Here is a 25,645-nt window from a genome sequence, read left to right as displayed (position 1 = left end):
ATTTCAGTCATGACAATACAGTTGCAACCAGCCAGAAGATTGAGTTGTTGAAAATCATTCTTGTCCAGAAGAAGGCTGGGCCGTTCTTATGCTATAGGCCCTTATACCCGAAACCCAAGTACTCGGGTCGACATACAGACACAGACCCCTTTTTTCAATACATTCTACATGCATCTCTGGATTCTCTTCAGAAATTGTTTATACAGTAAATACAATATCAATATGATCTGTGCTGTTAATTATTTCACACTTCTGTGCAAAACACTTCCAATTGAATACTGTCTTGTTTTAATTTCTTTATAATACATGATGATCCTCATTATTATATGAGGTCACCCTTCATGTTAAGGTTAGGCTATATGGTTTGTGGTGTGTCATACTATGTACGTATATTTTTTGTTTTGAATATAAATCGTGTTGATTTTTCTATTAAAGTGTGACTAAATAACTGTACTTCGAAGGGAGACCTTTGTTATTGATTTCTCGAGTAAAACACCATTTTTTGTTTAATTTCTTTATTAACTTTAATCAACAAAACGTCAGCGTGCTATGACACAAGTCAGTATAATTCTTAATGTCGGTGCAAACTCAAAAGTCCAATCATCGGTTCAAGTATAGCATTCGAACACTACTAATTCTCCAGTAAGAAAGTACCCTTGACATACAACCTCATGTTTAAGCTAATGGCGTAGGAGACAGCTTTAATTATTCATATGAAAACTACTCTGTTCCGAATAAGACCAGGTTACAAAAATAACCTATACATTCACTATAACTTCACACAATGGTGGCCTCCAGCTTCATACCAAGGAAATCACCACAATGGAATGAATCTTACTACTGGTTCACACACAAGCATTAATTTCCTTAAATCTATATACATATATATGACAAATATTACATACCTGTAATTATGTTTGATGATTTCATCTGCTTACATTCAGATGCTTTCCCTAGGCCGACATCTAGTGGTTGGTGCAGAGTATTGCTGGACTTTTCTAAATTCGAAAGATTCGTTGAAAGGGCATGTCTAATACTATCTCTAGTGTGATGTGCAGTGTACCCATGGTCCGTCACATGTCGAGGTCTTGAGAGTGTTTTGTTTCTGCCATGAGGGAGTATGAAGTATGTAAGAGTACCGGAAGGTAGAGAGGGGTAAACTGTCCATGTACCTTTAACTCCCAACAAGGGGAAGAAGGGCGGGCAGGTGTGAATTTAAGCAGCATCAGAAAGACGATTACAGTTATGTAATATTTGCCTTCTCAAGCTTGTGAATCTGCTCAGAATTACTTGCTTTGTATAGACTAGCAAACAGTACATGAAAGAGGTGGGTTGTTAGAAGGTACAGAGGCAAAAAGATGTTTCAAAACCTCCTGTCCTACCCAAGAATCGCTTCTTGAAGGAGTCTCAACACAGCAAAGTTGCGTGAATGTGTGCACTGACCTCCATGTTGCCGATTTACAAATTCCCTCTTGGGGGACATTTGCGATGAATGCCAAAGTTGCCCCGGTACCCCAGTGGAGTGTGCCCCGGGTGTAAACGGAAGTGTTTTATTGGATAACATGTAGAATTGTTGAATGCAGTCAAGGATCAATCTTGAAATTGTTGCTTTAGAGACAGGGTCCCCCTTGCTTACCTGCAGCTAGGGAAACAAATAATTGATCAGTTTTTCTTAATGGTATAGTGTTATCCAGGTAGTATATGACATCTTTCCTGACATCTAGTGTATGGAGGGATCTTTCTCCAGAGTTTTGTGGGTTCTCAAAGAAATCAATTTTCAAATGAAATTAAGAGAGAAGCGTGGAAGTGTCCTCAAGACAACTGTCCTTGTGTACGGTGACAAAAAGGTCTGTGACTGATAGCGCACCCTGCTTATAGAGTTGATGGCTATAAGGAAGGCAGTCACGAAGGTTAGCTCTTTGAGGCTTGCTTTATGCATGGGGTTCAAATGGAGGACCCATGAGCTTTGTTAGTACCATATTTCAATCCCATCCAATGGGTTGGGGTGATTTGAAATAATTGGGGGACAAAGCCTTTAAACCGCTTCCATGAAAGCTTCAATAACTGGAACTTTCCACCAGGACACTTTACTTTGTGATGCAGTGTAAGCGGAGAGCGCTGCTAGATCAACCTTTAGCGAGTTGAACACCAGACCCCAGTCCAACAAGTGTAGCACGTAGTGTAATATATCAAAAAGGTGGACAATCAATGGATTGACCTTAGATCTTTGACACCAAACCACAAACCGTTTTCATTTGTTATACTAACAGTGTCGTGTTAGTTTTACGTGCTTCCTTTAAGTTATCCATGCATCGTTCAGGTAAATTTAAATTACCAAATTCTATGACCTCAGGAGTCAAGCTGCTAAATTGAGTGCTTGAGGAAGTGGATGGATGCTTGTCCCCCTGATGTTGTGTTAACATGTTTTAAGGGATTGGAAGCTTCATTGGCGGGAAAAGTGACATTTTGAGCAGATGCAAAAACCAGGTCTTCCTTGCCCACATTGGAGCTATGAGAATCATGGTTAGATGCTCGTGGTGCATCTTTTGGATTATCTTGTTGAGAAGCGGGGTTCGAGGAAAACCATACACAAATCTCTGACCAACTGATCCACAGTCTGTTCCCCCTTTGTCTGGGGAAACCTAGAAGCGTAAGATTGGCATTTTGCATTTTCTCTTGTTGCAAATAGATCTATGTCTGGGCGCCCCATTGTGTGAAGTTGTTGTTCAAATTGCTTGTGTCTAGCTCCCACTCATGTTCTGAGAGAAGCTCTGTGTTTCTGCTTAAGACATCTGCCAGAAAATTATGTTCCCCTTGAACGTACTGACAGGACGTAAATGTTTTGCAGACACCATTTCCATATCTTTTGTGCTAGTTTGGACAGACTTGGTGGGTGTGTCCCGCCTTGCTTGTTGATGTAAAGCATGGCAATAGTGCTCTCTGGGAGGACTAGAACCGTCTTCCCTGGCAACTGACTTTGTAATGCTTGTAAAGCTCTGAACGCTGCCCACAACTCTACGATGTTCATCTGTTTGGGCAGCAGATGATGCCCACATGCTGTGTGCCGTTTTGTTGGAGATAAAGAGCTCCCATACCTGAAAGTGATGTATGTATTGCTAGAGTGGTTTGCACTGCAGCGGTGAGAAAGGGTTTGCCTTTTAGTGAGTTCTGTTTTGCCCATCACTGTCGTGCCCTTAACACTGCTTGCAAAACCACCACTAGATCGTCCCATTGACCGTGTGTTTGAGATGATATGTTCGCCAGCCACTCTTTAACCAGACGCATGCGCAACCTGTCATGGGGCACTAGAAAGATGCATGTAGCCATCTTTCCAAGAAGGAGCATTACCTTTTGAACAGATATCCGACGACCAGCTGTGTAACAAGGGACTTGAAGTGTAGAACCTGATAATATAGAGGCCTGGTTTGTTATCAGTACAGAATCATTACACATCATTACTTTTGGCTACTTGGTTACAGAACCATTATATAGTATTACCCCTTTAGGAATTATTGCATCATGTTTAGTTATCCATCATACATTCTGTTTAGTTCTGATTAGTACTGACTAGTAACCACGCATTTGAAGAGAGAAATAGGCCCCGTTGTATGAAGGGTTGGCTTAGTTATGTTATTGCCATATATGTTGGAAGAGATGCTTTTAGAATGATGTATTATGCATTAGAATGTAGCGCTTAGGCTTAGAGAGAAATGTGCTAGGCACTATAGCGAATGAATGAGGCCTGACATGACATGCAGAGCCACTTAGAATGACACATTGGTATGTTTTGTAGTTACATGTCACATGTAACTACAAAACTGTAGAGACACCATACACGTAGAGTGTGCACTTAGAATATGCTTTGAGCATATAGATGGCGCTTCGCATTGCAAGAGAAAGAGTAAGAACTATTGAAAGCATGAGGCCTATGAATCCATTCTGATGGAGACAGGAGCGCCATGGTGTGCGAAGATTGTTTTGAATTACACTGAGTACAAGTATTCGTAAACATTTGCTTGGCAGAGACATAACACAAACCTTGTCCGAGTGGAAGGCGAAGGAGGCCTAATCAGCAATGTTTGGTGTTCGCAGAGACAGAAAAGGGTGGAGGCAGCGACACATGGGGAGATGGGAGAGGACCCTTTTCAGGCAAGGAGAGCCTTTGCACACAGGCACGGAAAGAGGATTCTGTGAAGCCAACAGTGGAGTGAATGGGTATGAATGGAGAAATAGGAGGCAGGCACCGCAGACAGATAGGCCATGATATAGATATGATGTCCAATGTCACATTGACACAGAACACAAGAACACGGAGTGAAAGTACACAGACTTTCAGGCACATTTATATAGAATGCTGACACACAGAGAAACAAAGGAATGCTTAAAGTAACCATCGGGAATGAGTACGTCATTGTATAGTATAACCAGGGGAGAGGGGAGTTGCTAGCGCTAATTGTTGAGATGGTGCTAGATGTTGATGGAGTTCGATGAGGGAGAGGTGTCTTGGTGCAGCAGAATCCGATGGCTTTTGGGAGATCGAGAGCTTGGGGAAGCATTCTGATAAGGCCTTGATGAGATCGATCTGGCAGAGAGAGACCGAGGCCTGACACGGACTGGCTGGTTGCAGAGGAGAGACTTGGAGAGACTTGGAGAGACTTGACAAAGACAGATCTGGAGAGGGGAGAGAGGCTCATGCAAATGGAAAGTATGGTTCATGGCCTAAACTGATTGATTAGAACAGACACTCACACAAAGAGCTTTGGGTTTGGGAAAGGGGAAATCAGACCGGGATTGTCTGAGAGAGAGCAAGTGTGAAGTATGGTGTGGATTGGAGAGGAATGCTGACGCTTGCATTAGAAACCTGTAAGGCTTATAGTTATTGCATGGTAGATTTGCACCAGAAGCATAAAAGGTGCAAAGTTGAGATTTGCATAGTTTTGGTAATGCTTGCATCATGCTTTGCGGTGCATAAATAAATGTATTCTATTGTTATAATTGAATCGATTCATGTCTTTTCTTTGTGTCTTATGTTATTGTCTCTATAGGAGTATGATCGGAGTAATCTCGAAGTAACACAGTGCACAAAGGCCCTGAGATACAAAAGCAAGGTTGGGGGGGGCATAGTTATCCACAACCCCCTAGGGATTGTCTAAGGTTGTCTAAGGTTGTCTAAGACTGGTGCATGGTTGCCCTGGGGGGGCAAGACCGTGATAGGATTTGTTTTAGGACTAACAGAAGCACCATGTTTTGGACCCTCTCGTTGGAGGGGAAGACAAGCGTCCCTTGTGGTGTGTCCCTTGTTACGAGCCCATCAATGTTAGTACCACATTTCAATCCCATCCCATGGGTTGGGGTGATTTGAAACAATTGGGGGACAAAGCCTTTAAACCGCTTCCATGAAAGCTTCATTAACTGGAACTTTCCACCAGGACACTTTACTTTGTGATGCAGTGTAAGCGGAGAGCGCTGCTAGAAATGGAATGGACTGCCTGTGTAAGTGGGCTGCCAGTACTGCTAGTAACTTTGTGAATATCCAGTGGGCAGATGCAATGCTGAAGGGTAGGACTTTGAAATGGTAGTGAGTGGACACTAAATACTTTCAGTGCGCTGGAAAAATTGAAATATGAAAGTATGCATCTTTCATGTCCAATGTTGCCATGTAGTCTCCCTTCTTTAGTAGAGGAATGACTTCCTGTAGGGTTGAATAAGGAAGTACACAAAATGAATATCCTTGTCTACGTGTGCTGGAGGATTGCACCTCTGCTTCGAGTCTTTATTGGTGTTCTTCGGACATAGTTCTGGACCTGGACAGATGATCGCACTAATTCCAGGAACACGATGCAGTAGCCTTCTGCCACAGCTGACAACACCCACCTGTAGATAGTGATTCCCTCCCATGCGTGGGTGAATAGTGAAAGGTGACTCCCTACTTGGGAGAAATGGGAGGGAATCTGATGTGTGCGTCATTGTTTTGTAGGGGTGGCTACACCTTTAGTGGCTTGACCATTGCCCCAACCTCTTAAATGTTTTTGCGAAGGTGGACAGAAAGGATGATGGCTGTCCCTAACTTGAGTACCGAGCTGAAAATGCTCTTGAAAACCCCGGACCACGAAAAAAGTGTTTGAAATTTGACCAAGGGTCTTAGATTCCTTATTTGCATCCTCAGGCACATCATCCATGTGAGTACGCAAGGGATATGGTACCCCATCTATTAGCTACTCTGCTAGAGCCCATTGGGCCCTATTAAAAGTGGTCATGAGGGTTGTGTCGTTGGCAATTCTAGTCTGGAAGGCAGCAGAGGTTGCAACTTTCTTCCCTAAAATGATGTTTTTTACTCTCCTTATCTGGAGGGGCCACAGATGTAGCTAAGGGAGTGCTTGCCCTCTGACAGGTAGTTACGACCAGGGAGTCTGGTTTGAGATGACTCCTGATGTATAATGGATGCATTGGAGCCGGTTTAAACCATTTCTCTATATGATATATTTTATTTATATTGCGCTCATACATGTGGATTTACAGCTCTAGTTAGAGAAGGTGTAGAGAGTGAAGGTGTGATGTGTTTTTTTCACTGACTGCAATAAAGGTATATATTGACCTATAGGCCCTTTTTCATCCAGAATGTTGTCCACAAAATCAGTGTCTTCCTCTGTCATGTGGGTTTGTATTTTAAAATGATCAGCAGTTATTTTCAATAGGTCACTGAAAAGAAGCCGATTGTTAACAGGTGAATTTGCTACTGGCTCATCTACAGTATCTAGGGACTGAATACAGTAGGGGTCATGGACTTTTAAGTCTGGATCATCCTCAATAAAAACAAAGATGCAAGTGAATGGGTTGCTGTAAGCTGGTGCACTCCCTTACTATTCAATCACCATACTCTCAGAAAAAGAATTGAGTATCGCACTTGGGTGTATCAAATTCTTATTTTTATGTGGCAACATCTATTTTGCATAATGATTTTCAAGTTACACATCAAAAGTCATACAGAGTATCACAAAAACAAAGAGTCAGAAATTACTCATACAATAAACAGAGTGCATATCTCTACTGTCGATATGTGGCGAAAGGGGTCAAACAAACATTTAAACAGAGATACGAAATTGATTTTTTACAGAACAGTGTTGAAGCATTGGTAACACTCATTTGAAAGTTTGTCTACACCAAGGTGTTTCGGCCAGCTTACAGCAACCCATTCACTTGTATCTTTGTTTTCCAAGAAGCCCTCCTGGGCAGAATAGGGTTTGTTCCAGGAACCCTGATTTCTAAATTATCCTCAATAAAGACATTGTCCCACTGGTCGTCATCTACATGGACGATAGGTTGGTGACCTGGGTAGGAGAGTTTGTCTACTCTAGGCCTCTTTGTTGGAGGTTCTCCCTCGGATATATGATTCTGTTTAATTGGGTATTTCCCCAGAAAATCCACAAAGACGGCACCTTATTCACAGTGGATTGAAAACGTTCCTTGGTCAAAGCCCTTGTAACTTGTGTTTCCTTGAGTGGAACCACTACTTCCACTGGGTCCCTAGTATAAGACTTTCCATGTAAAGCCTCTGATAATGGAGAGGTGGCCCTGGTATATTGTGAGTCCTGAGAACTAGATTTTACCGGTTTCAGCAGCTGTTTAGGCGCTTGTGTAGATGTCAATTTGTACATAGAAGTTTGTTTTTGTGTCAGTTTTGCCGCAGGCACCTGAAGACGCGAGCATCGATTTATGCGCTGTAATGCCTGCAATTGGTTGCTCTTTTAATTTTGAGACATGGGTCTAAGACTGTGCCACTGACGCAGAGTTCTTTTTAACGGCCGACCCGACAGCTGGAACAGTTGAGCCGGGTACTGTGGAACCAATTTTCAGCATTTTTGCTGAACTGTGGCTGGGCCACTAGTATGTTTAGTGTGTTTGTGTGTGCTCCTGTCGCCAGGGGTTGTCTCCACAGCAGCGCATAACGCTGACCTTCAGAGTTGGGGGATGAACACACAGGAGTCTTCCGGCTCTCACATTGGGACCTCGGGTGACTGGAGACACTGATACGGTCTTCTTCTATGTCTGACTCCTCCGCGGGGGAGTCCGGTGAAGCCTCCGCCTGCATGGCGTATACCGCCCACAGTTTAGAACTTCGATCCTTGAGGGTATTCGTATGAGAAAGTCTGCATTCCTTACACCGTGCTTCCTGGTGGCCTCGGGGGAGACAATGATTAGGCACGTGGTGTGTATCTTTCCACAAAAACTTGCGGTTACACAATGGGAAGAATTTAATAGGCATTTTTTCCATGGCAATGTTTGAAGACAGCAGGACAGGGAGTAAAATAGGGGGAGATGAATAGTGTGAAAATATTTATAACTCACCCACTACTCGGACTTCTGTGCAGGCTGAAGCCTGTGCCAGGCCGTCGAGACGTCGATAGGCGCGACGGCTCATTGAGCACTGCTCTTCATCTCGAAAGTCAGAGTGCAAACACTGGCGGTAATAATAATAATGTAGCTATGAAGAATATCAAAGTAGCTAATTAGCTATGACCTCTTCGAGGACCTCTATGCGTGAAGGCCCATAGGTGCAGTGCACGTCACACTAGGGATAGTATTACAGACACACCCAGTCGATGTCCATTTTCGAATGTCGAAAACAAGTCATGCAATATTTCGCACCAACCACTAGAGGTTGACCTATGCGAAGCATGGGATTTTAAGCAGATCCACAAGCCTCAGAAATATATATGAGAGAGAGATATATGAAAAACAAATTGGCTTTCGATTGGTTGCACTGCCTCCCAACTCAGCGGGTGCCACCAAGCGTGGAAAAGCCAAATCGCCAAATATACAAAAAGAAATCTCACCCAAGAGTGCTTCAAAGTCCAGGAATACTCTGGATAAGAAGAAAAGACCTGGGCACTCAAACTGGAAAGTGCAAAGAGCATATGTTTAGTTCAGTGCAATTCAATTCTAAATAAACACTTAATTCATGGTGGACCAGGATAACCACTCCTGCGACCAATATCATGCCACACATTCAACCCCCAACGGGCTTTGGTGGGGCAGACATTTTTAATAAGCATAGGAAAGGGTCTCGATATAAGCCTTCCTCAATCAATGCGTCATTACAGACCTGTGTGTTCCCTGATAAGACATTCAGTATAAGTCACGGCAAATATAATCTTATGAGTGAGTTTAAAACAGGATAAATAGATCATCATAACCATCAAGTGAACATCCTGATTAGCAAGGTTGTAAATATGAGTTGGAAGTCGAGGTAAGGCAACAACACTATTAAAAAGTAATACCACAAAGTGCAAGTGCATGTAAACAGCAAAAATAGGCATTGTATATAAAAACTATATCTTATCGTGACCACTCGAGTTGTAAGAGATCAAAAGAAAAAGATTGCTGCAGCCAATTTATACATCATATGTTAGATAATAAGGAATAAAGCCCTAGTTGCCATACCTCACAATATAATGCCAAAATGCATTTCTCAGAAGAAAGATGCATGGAAAAAACATGAAAAATATAAAGAATTTCAAAAATGGAGAAAAGAACACAAAAATGTCAGTGTACATTCACTACCAAGATTATATTAGATGTTCCCGTAAAAATACATGCCATTCACTATCCAAATTATGACCAAGAAGAGTTCAAATAAAAAAAAATTAATAATCAGTCTCAATTACAACTGATGTAATCTTAAAGTGTGGTTACTTTTTCTTCTATTTTCGGTACATATGCTAGTGCAAGAAATTACATACCCGTCGGATCACTCTTAAGTTTATCAAAATGTAATGTCAAAAGATAATTGGCATTATTTTTGATGGCTCTATAATGATGTCAAATACGAATCTTCAAAGAACAACTAGTGGAGCCAATGTAAGTCAGGTCACACAGAGAAAGAATTACATATACAACACAATTAGCGATGCAAGTAATTTCATATTGTAAGTCCCAGGTTCTAGAGTTGTTATGAATAAACTGTTGAGTGAGACAAACTTTACATTTACTGCGGGTATAAAGTCCTGTAGGTCTCTCGCTTAGTCAACCAGTTAGTCTGTTGTTCATGTTGGAAGGCGAGTAAGGATACCTCAGAGGCAACGCGTTTGTCTTGGAAATAAAACAACGCAGTGCAATACAGGTTCGGACCACGATCCCGTGCTTAGAAACCACTTGCTGGTATTGAGCGTTTTATAAAATAACAGTGATAAATGATGATCAGAAACCATACTCTGAAAAATGATATTTCCTAGAGACTGTGCTTTAGAAAACATGACCTGTGGATAAGGTTTGATCCCTTTGGAGCTATCATTATCCTTATTGAGAATAGACCAGTGTTTTCGAAGAATTCTCTTAACGTCCATTGCTTTAGTGTTGCACTGAGTAATGAATTGAATGCTATTATCTCTTCTATTATTACAGATCAGTTTGGTAAGCAGTTCACTTTTTGAGCTTGGCCATCTCATAAGCACTAGCAACTATGTGGGTTGAATATCCCATAGCTACAAACTTATTACCCAGCTTATGTGCTTCTATGATGTAATCAACATTTCTCTTAGCTCCAAGAAATTCCTTCAAGGCACTACTATTGACAAGAGTCTTACGATGGTTACTCTTCAAAATAGCATTAACTGTTGTTTTCTGTGAAGTTTGCTTACAAGTTGATTATCTATGATCTGGAAAGTAACATCCAAGTAAACCAATTCATGTGTACTATAAGTCATAGTTAACTCCAAATTAAGATTATTGGTATTAAGACGTGTCACATATTCTACCAATAATTCCTGTCAGCCACTCCAAATGAGAAACGGATCTACGTAACAGAACCATATAACATGATTCAAGTAATGATCACCTTTTGCTGCCCACGCCTAGTCTCCACCAATCCATGTACAAATTGGCAAAGGTAGGAGCCATGCAGGAACCCATGGCCCGGCCTCGTTTTTATCTTTTTCAAACATAAAATTGTTGTTTTGCAAGACAAATTATCACTTCCAACATTTCATTTTGTTGTTTCTAGCTGATGGAACAAGTATTTAAGTAATACCTTCTTGATGTATAATGCTGGTATATAATGAGATAATATCAAGAGAAACCAACATTTAACGATCTTCTCCATTTAAAACCTTGTAACTTGTTTAATAAATCTGAAGTATCCCTAATATTGATGAACTCAGACAACGGAAAATCAGCATTGCTTCTCATCCTCGACCTTATGGCTGCATTTGACCTTGTGGACCACAAGGTTTTATGTAATCATATGGACTCAGCTGTTCATTTCTCAAAGGAAGCGATAGTCTGGATACAATCATTCCTTTGCAACAGGACCATGAGAGTCTTCTCCCCCTCTGCAGCCGCAGACCGTGTCCCTATTACCTGTGGAGTGACCCAGGGATCATGTGTCTCACCTACTCTGTAGAACATATTTACCAAGCCCCTTTTCGATGATCTGGACCATCTTGGTATCACCTACACTAACTATGCAGATGATACTCAGATTATCCTACCTCTTACTGGGGATTATGGCAAGGATTTGTCCTTGGTACACAAGAGTTTACATTATCATTCAGGCATGAATGGCCAACCACTGTCTCTGCCTGAATGATAAAACCAAGCTCATTGTCTTAGGCACCACATCTAACCTCGGCCCTGAATACAACTCCTCCATCATTGAAGGGAACCTCAAAGTTGCCACAGAGGTAAAAACTCTAGGGTTCTACCTCGATTCCACCCTCATGTTTACCAGACAAGTAAATGCCTTGGCATCTTCTACTGCATACACTTGCAAATTAATCAGAGCCGGCAAACCATTTTTATCCACAAACAGCCGCATCACCTTGGCCAGGGCTCTCATCCTGCCCAAATTGGACTACTGTAATGCCCTGTACATTGGTGCCAATAAATATATTGTCAAGCGAATACAGACACTCCAGAACAATGCCCTCAGGGCTGCTCTAAGTATAACAAGGAAAGAGCACATATCTGATTAGGAGATAACATAACTGGTTATCCACCAGCGATAAAATCCAACTCAAAACGGCTTCACTCACTTACAAATGCCTAAACAATGGGGCGCCACGTTACATTACTAAAAGAGTTAACAGGAAGGTTTCTAGCAGACCCACGAGAACAGTTAACACTAACTGCTTATCCGTGCCAAGATTTTAATTATCCAAAGTTGGGGGCAGTAGTTTCCCAGTGAAGGCTGCACAGCTTTAGAACACCCTGCTGCCCTCTGTGCGAGCTGACCAAACACCCACTAACTTTAGACAGAACCTCATCACCTGGCTTAAAAATAAGGACCACTAAGTCTCCTGCCCTACCCACACTGTAAATTATTTCGATTTGCCCTTAAACTTTTTCATTCCTGCATAGTGCTCTCTGTACTCATGTACCTATGTGCACACTATGTACACACTATGTACACACTATGTACACACTATATCGTGGATGTCCATGACCTGTATGCATAGGCTCAAATTATATCCTTGCCTGTACATTATGTTTGTATTATATGTATATATACACACCCAATTTTGTACTCTCTGTATGATGTACCCTCACAACTTGTAAGTTATCTGCTGTTTGTAACCTAAGCCGAAAGTCACAGTGTATGCTCTGTGCCCTGATACCGTCGGGTCTGGTGCGCATTATAAATAAACAAACATATAGGAATTAAGACCAAGTACAAACAGTTGTAGATGTCCATCTAAAAATCTGGATTTGATTTCCAAAATTAAATTATTAGAAGAACCAATAGGTCTTCCAGGTGGAATTACAAAACATGTATGGACTTGGGGCAATAGATACAATATGGAAGTAACTGGATAGTCACATCTTAAAAATTGTATAAGTCCTCCAAATCTAATAAGCCTTTCTGGAACACAACTCATTCAATTAATCATCAATAAGATCTTATTTGAGAAGAACATCTGCATCAATTACCTCATGACACCTGAGAGTTGTCTAATGGCTTCTGCCATATATAATTGTTTCCATACAACTCCACCAACCTTTATCCGCTTGTCGGATATCAATGGTGCTGTCATGTTTATTTAAAGCCTGATATTGAGCAGAATTCAAATTGTAATTGTTCTGATTACATAAAATCCTCAATAACAAGTTACTCAAAGATGTGAATAATATCTTCTTTAAGGGTAGTACTAAATTTGGACTTAACATGTAAATTAGTCTTGGTGGCTATACCAAAACAATATACTAAAGCCACCCAGTGCAATGTTAGAAATGTCATTGACATTGTCTAAAACATCTATAACGACCAAATCTGAAATCTCTAAATGAAAGGATTAATCACTTGTGTGTCCGCATCATGAGGCAATGGTGGTTATGCCCGTTTGGTCATGTAGTATTTGGCCAATTTTATTTGTGTTTGTACATAGTCATAGTTGGAAGTGGAAGAAAAAGATAGTACAAACTCCAATACAGACTTCTCAGTAGGAGAGATCCTCCGATCAGATATGTTGTAAATGATAAATTTTTCTTTCTTGGTGGACGTCCTCGCACCCTTGTTTTCTGACCTCTCCAATAACGTGCGATTCAAATGTACGTTGAATGTGCACCAGAGTCGTCTTATTCGCGTGGTACGTCTAATTTTTCTCATCTTTCTCTTATTAGAAGTCTTCATTTGACCTTGCGATACAGTTTATTTCCATATGTAGTAACCTGAATTCCCCCGAAAAATTCAGACGAGCAAGTTACTCTCTTACCTGGTAACGTTCGTTCGATGGGATGGTCCGACGACATATTCCATATCTATGACAGGTAATGTCCACAGCTTTGCTGCTTCGGAAAATTTTCTGTGTCCTGCGTCGATGAGCCGTCCCCGAGGACCTCCTCCGACGACCGACGTCACCCGATGTGATAAGTAGGACGCACGACGCCCGTAGCCTCAGTTGTAGTTTTTTCCACCAGAACGTGTGGCACCAGTTTTCTGCCAGTCAGACGCACAAGGCCTTGGGGACCGTAAGCTCCAATCGCATAAGAAATTCTGCAGCGGGGAAGGTAGGGAGGGAGCGATATGGAATACGTCGTCGGACCATCCCATCGAAAGAACGTTACCAGGTAAGAGAGTAACTTGTTCTTCGAGGGGATTGGGTCCTCCGACGTATTCCATATCTATGACAGACTCCCAAAGCAGTACCAAGCAAGGAGGTGGGAAAAGAATTTAGAACACCAATTTAGCATGCCCAATCAAATTGCGGAATAAAGGACTGCCTTGCCAAAGGCCAGATCCTGCCCTCGGATGGAATCGAGGGAGTAGTGACGTACAAAAGTTTGTACCGAAGCCCAGGTGGCTGCATCACAGATGTGACGAATAGGATTACCCCTCTGCAGGGCAGTAGACGCAGCCACTCCCCTGGTAGAATGGGCCCGCAAGCCAGCCGGAGAGTCCTTACCCACCAAGCTGTAACACTCGGAGATAGCTAAAATAATCCAACGAGAGACAGTCTGTTTCGTCACAGCTTGTCCCAAACGCTTTCCAGCGTAACCAAAGAAAAGTTGATTGTCCACTCTGACCCGGGACATGCGCGAAATATAAAAGCTCAACGCTCACCTAGGATCAAGCCTATGGAGCCTCTCCTCTTCCTTACCAGGATATGGACGAGGATAGAACGCCGGAGGAACAACCTTGTGGCTCAAATGAAATTCCGAAACCACCTTCGGAAGAAAGCAAGGACGAACTAAGGACAACTCTGTCCTTATGAAACACAGTGAAGGGTGGCTTAACTGAAAGTGCCTGTAACTCACTCTGCGAGCGGAAGTAACCGCAACCAAAAACACAGTTTTCAGAGTTAACAGTCTCAAAGGGCAAGAATGCAAAGGCTCAAACGAAGCACCCATAAGAAACTTAAGAACAAGGTTCAAATCCCAACCGGCCACCAGAAAAGGTGACGGAGGGAACACATTAGTGAGCCCTTTCAAAAACTGAGAAATTAAGGAATCTTAAAATAGGAACATTCTTCAGACAAGCGCTTAAATATGGACAGCGCCGCCAGGTAACCTTTAATGGTTCCCACTTGCAAGCCCCTGTGGGCCAAGGAAAGCAAAAAAGACAGAACCATGGGAATGTCACACTCAAAAGGATCCACATTCGTTCCGCCAAAGGCACAGAGAGGTTGTTGCCAGCCGCCTGGCCGAGAGCAACACCTCCATCACGTCTTCAGGAAGGTCCCAATCCTTATACCTCAACCTTTCAGAAGCCAAGCGTGAAGGTTGAGGGATCTGACCTCTGGATGGAGAACCTGACCCCCCCCTCCCGTGAGAGCAGATCGTCTCGGTAGAGAAGACGACGTGGAAGGCAGATGGACAAGTCGAGAAGGTCCGGGTCCCACGTCCTCCGGGCCCACGCCGGAGCAATGAGGAACATCCGGGAACCGAACCTCCGTAACCTCTGCAGTACATGCGGGATGACGGGGACTGGAGGAAATGTGTATAGCAGTGGGAATGACCACTCCACCACGAACGCGTCTCCTAAGGCTCCTTTTGGAGGAAATTCCCACGAGCAGAACCTTTCGCACTTCTGGTTGACACTGGAGGCGAAGAGATCCACTCGAGGGAGATCGTGCTCTGCCTGCTCAGAGCGTCCGCCGTCTCGTTGTCATCTCCGGCCAGATGAACAGCCGAGATCGAAACTTCCTGCTGGATGGCCCAGAACTCGAGCTGAATCGCCTCCCTGCACAGAGGAAGTGACCCTGCCCCCCCCTTTTTGTTGAGGTAGTGCATGGCCACCGTGTTGTCAGTTAGAATCAGGACACTCTTTCCTCGCTCGGTCGGCAGAAAAGCCTTCAGGGCTAGCCTGACGGCCCTCAGCTCCAAAAGATTGATATGGAGTCTGGACTCCGACGGAGACCAACGACCGCTGACTGTCAACTCGTTGGCATGAGCTCCCCATCCCGTGAGGGATGCGTCTGTCCGGGCAGGGCAGCCAAAATGAGGCCCCCTTCATAAAATTGCCTTTGACGGCCCACCACAGAAGGTCCTGGGCGACCGAGGGCAGCACCTGAACAGGGTCCGACATCCTGCCGGAGGACTGAGACCACTGGAGCTTGAGTGCCCATTGCAAAGATCTCATCCGCAACCTGGCCTCTGGCACTAGAAGAATGCAGGATGCCATGAGGCCGAGCAGTCTCAAGAACTCGGACGCTGGGAGAGTCTGGGCAAGTTGAAACTTGTGCACCATCTGCTGAAAGTGAAAAGCCCTCACCTGGGGAGGAAAACACAGCCCCAGGGATGTGTCAAGCACTGCTCCGATGTACTGGAGCCGCTGTGTTAGCGTCAAATGGGACTTCTTTAAATTGAGGGAGAAGCCCAGCCTGTGAAGGGAGTGGCAGGTGACAGACAGATTATCCAGGATTTGCTCGGGAGAGCTCCCCCTGATCAACCAATCGTCCAGGTAGGGGTAGGCGTGAATCCCCCCTTTCCTGAGATGCGCTGCCACCACCACCATGAGCTTGGAGAAAACCCTTGGGGCAGAGGTCAATCCGAACGGCAGGACCCGAAAATGAAAGTGCGAGTCGCCATCCGCGAACCTCAGGTACTTCTTGTGCTTGGGATTGATCGGCACATGGAAGTAAGCGTCCTTGAGGTCGAGACACACCGACCAGTCCTGAAGTTGAAGGACATGGAGGACGTGAGAGAGAGTAACCATCTTGAACTTGTCCTTCCTGAGGAGTTTGTTCAAACCGCGCAAGTCCATGATGGGTCTCAATCCCCCGTCTTTCTTCGAAATCAAAAAATAAGGGGAATACCATCCCTTGTTCCTTTCCGCTACAGGCACCAGTTCTATGGCCTTTCTCCAGCAGGGCTTGAATTTCCTGCGCAAGGAGCGGATCCGGACTCTTCAAAGAGAGGTTCCCAGGTGGATTGTCGCGAGGCCTCTGCCGAAAGGGAAGACAGTAGCCGTGGGTTATGATCTCCAGAACCCACACATCTGAAGTAATGGCACGCCACTCTACAAGATGCTGCGCTAGACTTCCCCCAACTGGCGATCCATGGGACCTGGCCTCATGCCTGAGTGGTAGCGGCTGCGGCGTTGCCTGAGGGCAAAGAGGCAACTGCCCGAGCGGCCTTGGCACCTCGAGTACCCTGTTTTCTACCTCTGGCATTCTTACGGTGGCCTCTTTGACTGACAGCTCCTCTCGCTTTACTGAAGGACGAGTAATAGCGAAAGGAACCTCCCCTCCATTGTTGTCCCCTAGGACGAAAAAGCGGAGGTTGTCGAACTGCAGCGCCCAACGAATTCGCTGCAGCTTTGGAGGTCTGCAACCTCTCAAGGCTCTCGTCAGCCTTGCTGCCAAAAAGATGTTCACCGTCAAAGGGCATGTTGAGGAGCCGGGACTGCACATCAGGAGAGAACCCAGACTTCCGCAACCACCAAACATGCGTATTACGGTGCTCGCCGCCATGGACCGGCTGACATAATCTGCCATGTCCAAACCCGACTGAATGGCCTCACACATGGCATCCTTGCCATCCTGAACCATAGCAAGGAAACCATCTCGTTGGTCCCCTTCGGGAATATGTTCAGCCGCTAATGCAACACAGTTCCACAGAGTGTGTGTGAAACGAGACAAGGCACATATGGAGTTGGCTGCCTGAAGCGCCATACCCCCAGAAGAAAACACTTTCTTTGCCCAGCCATCAAAACATTTGTCGTCCCTATCCGGAGGGATGGTAGGGTACGCCACCTGCTTTGCCGGGGCCGTAGCCGCCTGCACCACCAAACTCTCCGGAGTGGGGTGCCTGGACAAGTAGCAAGGGTCGCTACTGGCTGGACGGTATTTTCGCGACAAAGACTTGCCCACTGCCGGGAGACTCTCCGGAGCAGTCCAAGCCGCCGCCACCCTTCTCTGCAGAGCCATATGAAACGGCAGTACCGGGTCAGTGGGGGGACCAAGATCAAGGATGTCCGTGAGATCATCCTGAGCAAACTCCCCTGGGGGAGCCAACCATTCCAAGTACTCAGTGACCCGAGACATAAGGCGCCGGTACGAAGAATCGGCATGAGTGCCAGGCTCCGGCCTACAAAACTCCACCTCCGAAGAGGTGTCCAGTCCACTGGCATCATGCAGTGACTGCCTCAGGTCATCAAACTGGCTATGGCCCGAGAGAAGCTCATCTGGCACCGTAACCAGAACCAAGCCTTCATCACCCTCTGAAATGTACTCCAGGCAGTAAGAGGAAGACACCTGGGGACCAAAGCTATGCCTGACCTTAGCCAGAGCCTTTCTAGGGGCTAACCCCGTACCACAGGGCCCCTCTGACACCACCGTCTCGAAAGCCGTCGAACGAGTCGGCGCCGGCGTTGAGAGAATCAGTGTCGGCTGAATCAGCGTCGACAGCTGCAGCGCCGCCAGCATCGATGGTGTCGACACAGGCCTCGAAGCCGGAGCTCCGAGCGTGTCTCTCGATGACCTAGGCGTCGACGACCCCCTCGGAGGCAGAGCCTCGAGAGAGAGAGTCGACGACCTCAGCGCCACAGGCGTCGACGTCTTCCTCAAAGACAGCACAGGATCACGCGGTCTCGAGCATGTCGAGGACTGGGACCTGGAACGGGCATGGCAAGAACGGCTACCTTTGTCCGAGCAGGACCTCTCCCGCGAGCCGTGCCGACCACCCGAGCCCGAAGGCTGATGGACCGGTGCCCTGCGATTCGAGAATCGCCAACATTTTCTTCCCGAAGGAAGCCCATTCCTCCGGTGTCGCTTGCATGGTGGGATAAGCGACCCGCCGACGGGCGGAGTCCTCGGAAGAGGACAGGGAAGGCGACCGATGCTAGCGCTTCCGGGAATGCCTCAAAGAGGCAGAGGAGTGGCGAGACCGACTCCTGGAAGGAGACCCACTGGACTTCCGACGATGACGCGGAGAGTCGCCTCTCGAGTCATCCGTCGAAAGCCCCGTAGACCTCGACTTCCGGGGCTTAGACACCCGACCTACCGACAACTTCTTCTTGCGCACCCGCAAGGTTTGGCCGTGAGCGACTGACAATCGACACAGTCGTCCGTATCACAGGCCTCCCCGGGGCACCAGAGGCAGGCGTCGTGCGAGTCCGTGACCGACATCTTGGACCCACAGTCCCCGCATTTCCTGAAGTCCGGACGCAGGGTGGAAGACGAGGTAGACATCGTTTCACGAACAGGTTTTCCCAAAAACCGAACAGGTTCAAAGGAACCGAGAAGAATACAACAAACTCCAAAGAGTCGAGGCGAACACGTTAGAATCAAATGGCAGGTGGAACATGACTTAAAGGCTTTTCCTAGCCTTGGAATCTGCCACAACAGGGGAAGGGACCCTCTTGCAAGGCCTCAACCCAGTGAGATTGAGATTAGCCAATGGGGAGGCCATGAGACACAGAATTCTGAGCACAAAAGGTGGAAAGACCAAATCGTGCACTTTCCAAAAAAATAAATATCACCTAGTTGTATAAGGAAAAAAGAAATCGTACAACGCTGGTGAAGTAGAGAATTTTTGAGGACTACCAACAATGAACGTGCAATAAAAAATCTGGAGATGTCCTCCAGGGGTGAAGCTAAGGGAGACCCATCTATTGGCTGTGCAACAATATAGCACAAAACTACTATAAAAGAGCACTAAAGTGACTGCAGTTTTAAAATTAAACTGCTTTAATGTTACAAAGGATTCCCAGCCTGACAATGGGGGAAGTGTAGAGGTGGAGCCAAGTACCCCCATCCTCCCCCATGTTGCCTATATGTTGGGAGCCAGAATGTGAGACATGTGCAGTACCAGTGAGAATACCCGTACCAAAGACAATCCTGGAAGTAAGATTCCCATTGAGAAAGCCATACATACATGCATACACGACAATATGATGGCCATTTGAATGAAATCCCGGAAGAAGTGGGAGAACTGAGCAAAAGGAAAGACTGGTGACGCCATGAAGAGCAGAATTGACGCACCCAGAAGTGATGCAGAGATGAGAGAACATAAGCATTATATAGAAGCGAAGGAGGAGGTGTTACACATGAGCAACATTTCGGGCTTGAAATGAAGAGGTTCATGCTACAGAAATAATGAAGTTATCAAGTCATTTTACAAATGTACAGTCATCGCAGCAATGCTAGTAGACAAAGTATTCTTTAAGACTGGCTATGTAGGGACTAGATTGCGGCGATGCGCCAACGTACATATATAGGAAATGTAAGGACTATGGATGATTCCACAGCGCACTTTAGCAGAGCTGGATTCTGTGATCAGAAAGACTTTTCCAGTGTGTCGCAGTTAGAAATCGAAAACTCAACCATGGAGGGAGATCAAAGAAAGGCATGGTTGGATCAACACCAAGAAGCCAAGGCCACCTTGGGCCTGGATGTGCGTACACACAATTACAGAACGTGTGAAAAGAACATACCTTCTGTCTTAAGTGAGGGGCAAGAACATTGAAGACGTCAGAAGCTCATCAAATAGTATTTTAAATACAGTAAGACTCGAAAACATGGTCTACAGTCAAGTGGCCAGATGGAAATAGACACTATGATGAACTGTATCAAAACCAAGAAGACAGAGTATGCTATACTCCCTCATATTCTCCAGCACAAAATACATTTCCAAGGCTGAGATCAAAGCCTTAATTGACTAGTAGGCTGAAAGTGTGATGATGTATGCCATGGCTAAGTGGGATGCTATGTTTATGGCTAGCCCACCTACACATGTGTGCCAGCCTGCATGCTGCTTACGTAGGTGGAATATTACAGAGGGGTACAAGGGTGCCAACAAATTATAGAGGGACACGTAATAGAGAGCCCTATAGTTTGTTTAACCAATGGGACATTGTGTATTTGACGACGTTCGTAGTGACCTGCACTAGAGGAGGGCTTAGTTGCCCCACCTGATGTTAGAGACGCAATCACCTTCTCGGACCATTATAGAACGTATACTTAGATGTTCCTTGTAAGCCTATCACCATTCCAAATAGGATAAGCCTGACGTGGAGACAAGGACGACCGTCAGCTGCTGTTTTTTGCTATTTTGGCTGGAAGCTGGACACGGCATGCTGCTACGAGGGAACCATACCAACGGTAAGCTTACGGAGGCGTTGTTAGATACAAAGCAGTGACCCATTGCAATCGTACTAAGAAACCGAAGGAGACTTCTCCCCTCGTTCGGTACGTAATGCAAATGCTGAACATACAGTTATCAGTTGTATAGATGGTATAAATAAAATAGTGATATCTGAATTCCAAATTACTAAATATACTGCATCATAACGAATAACCAGGCTGAGAATCCTTGACCATGCCCCCTCTTTCTCTGTATTGCTAACAAAGTGATCCAACTGATTGCGATTGCGAAAGAGAGGCAAAGAGTTGTTTGGAGTGTCAGATTTGGACATTGCAGGAGATATAATCATCGATCTCCAGTCACAGAGATCCTTGCACATAACATTGGAATTGACGTGAGTAAGTGTGCTTTTCAATGCTACGGGACAAATTGATTCCAGCTGACGTCAAGACTCCTAATAAGGGACTGCGTGCATTAAGCCTTTGACCCGATGGCTGACGTGCAACAAGTGACAACGTTAGGATCCTTCTTCCAAATGCGAGTGTAAAGTTGACTAATTTAAAGCAATAGAAGAACGGTCACTTAGGAACTGCTATTAGGATTCGAACTTCCCAGCTTTCCGAAGGACTTCAGTTTTCTCAATACCAGCTGGAATTCACAGGGACTGTGGTCAGACGACCTTTGATCTGACTGCTGAGTAATAGTGTTGCCTCATTTGGCAAGTGAGAATCAAAACAAAATTGCATGGGATTGCGGTTTCCTAAAGTAACAGAGACCTAAGTAAAGGTCCAACGCTGAGACCTAACCTACATACATAACTAGCTGAAATGTCAAAAATATATAACCTGCGGAGTGCGTCACTGGACAGGAGCACTCTAGGTACCCCGAGGGTTGAGATGACTGCACGTATTCATAACAGGAAACAAATAGAGAAGCAAACACTTAAACAGGATATAACTGTAGAGGGTTCTTTCTGTCCACCTGAAAGTGTATGTCCAGTTGACCTACAACAACCTACATGTTCAGGTCTGATAGACATAGATGCTCAAACGACCAGGCAGATGGCTGAAGTTCCGAAATTAAAGCAATCTAAAGCTGAGCTATCTGTGGCAAGTATGAACCACATCGTACCAAAATCAACGGTGAAAATAAGCACCGATATTTCCAGTATAACGAAAACACAGAATGAGAAAGGCAACAGACATGAAATGAATAATAGACCCATATCAAAGAACAGTGGTCAGAGAGAAATGTTGCAAGATGACACCAACACACATTTTAACCAAAAGAATGGCATCATAACAATTCTAAAGAAAGATCTTCAATCCTATAAAACCTTGGAGATAGAAATAACTGAATCGGAATACAACAGAGGTACAAATAAATACAAGGCTTACCACCCAGATAATAAAAATGAGTAGTCAAAACCTAAGTAATGTAACAAAGAATGAAGGCGGGTTCTCTCAAACCGCAGGGTCAGCATTTTCCAAAGTGCTCTTAAATGTAACCAATGAAGCAGGAAATTTGCAACCTAAGGATGAATTGACCGAACAAAAAACACTGTCCAAATGTAATAATCCACATTTAAATATACAAGACTCAATTCTGCAAGAAATGATAAAAAATGTAAATACCTTTAGTGAGATAAAAGAGACTCAATATGAACATACGCAACCAGACACTCTGCTTATACAGAGCTCAGATGGATTAAATAACCAATGGGCTGATGTGTCGAAACATCAACAACTACTTAAAAATCAACTGGTCGACCAACATTCAAGAAAAAATATTAATGACCAGTCTGGAGAAATGTTGAACTCACAATTAACTCAACAAAAACAAAAGACATTCAGGCAAAAAAAATGGGGCAAAGGAGATTCTTGGAACATACTGCTAATAGACAATCAGAAAACAAAGATCAGAATGATGTTAAACCAAGAGTCGAAAGACTCATTGGAAATTACGGAAATAGAATCAATAATGATAGACCAAGAAAAGAGAGAGAACCTATTTAACAGTCTTACTCTAAATGAAAGAATTCCAGTCCAAAAGGAGAAGACATTGACGCCCCGAAATGTTACTAAAACATCAGAATTACATATGCCACTGCGAACTAGGAACTGTAAACAAAAATCTAATCTTGAGAAAAACCAATTTATATTACCAGCAGACATGGGCGTAACACTATCACTAGTTCATTCAGAACACCAACTTTAAAAGATAAAACCGAAGACCAACGGAATCAATATCCAACAATTCCAACAACGATGTTAGATTTACAGAATGCTTTGACAACAGCTGCGACACATGCCCTCATACTATTTATGAAATTGTATGAAACTCTAGCTGACAATATGAAAGACCAAATGACCCTGTTAACACTGATTCATACAAAACAGATATTTCCAAAAGCGTTTATAGAGAAGGTACAACAGAAACTTGATAAAGAACCAGAAACATCGTCGCAATGGCAAGAACGATTATTTAAAATCGCCAAAAGTGATCGGTTAGAGAAAGCAGCCATGGCAAAATCACTGACTGAAATGATGGTGATGACACACAAGGAAAACATTCACTTACACAAAAGTAACTAAATTAGGATCTCAACAATAATAGAAAAATAACTATTAACTGAAATGATACAGATGACCTTAGAGAAGTAGCATCAACTGTTACCAGATGACCTTAGAGAAGTAGCATCAACTGATACCATTGCTAAAACCAATGAAGGCGGAGTACAAAAAATTACTTCGCATAAACAAGTGCCTTCTGAGAATGAATTACCTTCAGCCACTTTAGATGTAAATTCTCTTATTTCAAAAGTCGGAAATCAAAACAAAAGAGGCAAAATGTGAAAATAAGTAATCCGATTCAAAATGTACAAAAATCTAAATTTGACTATATCAAATGGAACAGCACTCCACAATAAACCGGCATTAAATAAATTAGAAAGTTTCACAATATTTGATCGTAAGTACTCAATAATGAAAGAGGAAACTAAAGCAGAGAAGAACAAGTTACTCTCTTACCTGGTAACGTTCTTTCGATGGGATGGTCCGACGACGTATTCCATATCTATGACGGTAATAACCACATGCTGTGCTGCTTCGGAAAATCTTTCGGCGTCTGCGTCGATGACGTCGATACGCCGTCCTCGAGGGCCTCCGTCGAGCCGACGTCATCGGATGTTACAAGTAGGACGCACGACGCCTGTAGCCTCAGTTGTAGTTTTTTCCCAGAACGTGTGGCACCAATCTACTGCCAATATGACCACAGAAAGCCTTTGGCAAACGTAAGCTACAATCGCATAAGAAATTCTGTAGCGGGGAAGGCAGGGAGGGAGTGATATGGAATACGTCGGACCATCCCATCGAAAGACCGTTACCAGGTAAGAGAGTAACTTGTTCTTCGAGGGGATTGGGTCCTCCGACGTATTCCATATCTATGACAGACTCCCAAAGCAGTACCAACGTAAGGAGGTGGGAAAAGAATTTAGAATATACAAATTTAGAATGCCCAATCAAATTGCAGAGTAAAGGACCGCCTTCCTAAAGGCCAGATCCTGCCCATGGATAGTATGAAGGGAGTAGTGACGTACAAAAGTATGGACCGAACCCCAAGTGGCTGCATCACAGATGTTACGAATAGGAACACCCCTCTGCAGGGCAGTAGAGGCAGCCATACCCCTAGTCGAATGGGCCCGTAAGCCTACAGGAGGATCCTTACCCGCCAGGTGGTAACATTCAGAAATTGCCAAGATAATCCATCTAGACAAAGTCTGCTTAGTCACAGCTTGTCCCAAACGCCTTCCAGCATAACCAATAAAGAGCTGATCGTCCACTCTGACCCGGGACATGCGTGAAAAGTAGAAACGTAAAGCTCTCCTAGGATCTAACCTATGGAGTCTCTCCTCGTCCTTACCAGGATGCGGAGGAGGATAAAATGCCGGAAGAACAACCTTCTGGCTCAAATGAAATTCCGACACCACCTTCGGAAGAAAGGAAGGGCGAACTCGAAGGACAACCCTGTCCTTATTAAACACAGTGAAGGGTGGCTTAACTGAAAGTGCCGTTAACTCACTCACTCACTCTGCGAGCGGAAGTGACCGCAACTAAAAATACAATTTTAAGGGTCAACAGTCTCAAAGGACAAGAATGCAAAGGCTCAAACGGAGCACCCATTAGAAACTTGAGAACAAGGTTCAAATCCCAACCGGGCACCTGGAAAGGTGACGGAGGGAACACATTAGTGAGCCCTTTCAGAAACTGAGAAATTAAGGAATTTTAAAATAAGAACACTCTTCAGACGAGCGCTTAAATATGGACAGCACCGCCAGGTAACCTTTAATGGTACCCACTTGCAAGCCCCTGTGGGCTAAAGAAAGCAAAAAAGACAGAACTACAGGAATGTCACATGAAAAAGCATTCACATTCTTAACCCTACACCAGTCACAGAACTTTCTCCAACGGCAACGGTACAGGGACTTTGTTGCCGGCCGTCTGGCCGAAAGCAACACCTCCATCACGTCTTCAGGGAGGTCCCAATCCTTATACTTCAACATTTCAGAAGCCAAGCGTGAAGGTTGAGGGATCTGACCTCTGGATGGAGAACCTGACCCCCCCCCCCA

The 25,645-nt window shown here is 44.4% G+C and overlaps 1 protein-coding gene across 1 annotated transcript in view; it reads right to left on the bottom strand.

Moving 5' to 3' along the window:
• The window catches only part of MTMR8 (myotubularin related protein 8), a 710,603-nt gene that overhangs the window by 10,385 nt on the left and 674,573 nt on the right, over positions 1–25,645 (bottom strand). The gene's annotated exons all lie outside the window — the stretch shown is intronic.

The sequence above is a fragment of the Ambystoma mexicanum genome, chromosome 5p (assembly GCF_040938575.1).
Source record: "Ambystoma mexicanum isolate Mex_15411 chromosome 5p, UKY_AmexF1_1, whole genome shotgun sequence".
In the NCBI taxonomy this organism is placed as follows: Eukaryota; Metazoa; Chordata; class Amphibia; order Caudata; family Ambystomatidae; genus Ambystoma; species Ambystoma mexicanum.
The sequence above is the reverse complement of the archived record's forward strand: the minus strand, read 5'-3'. Positions and strand labels throughout refer to the sequence as shown.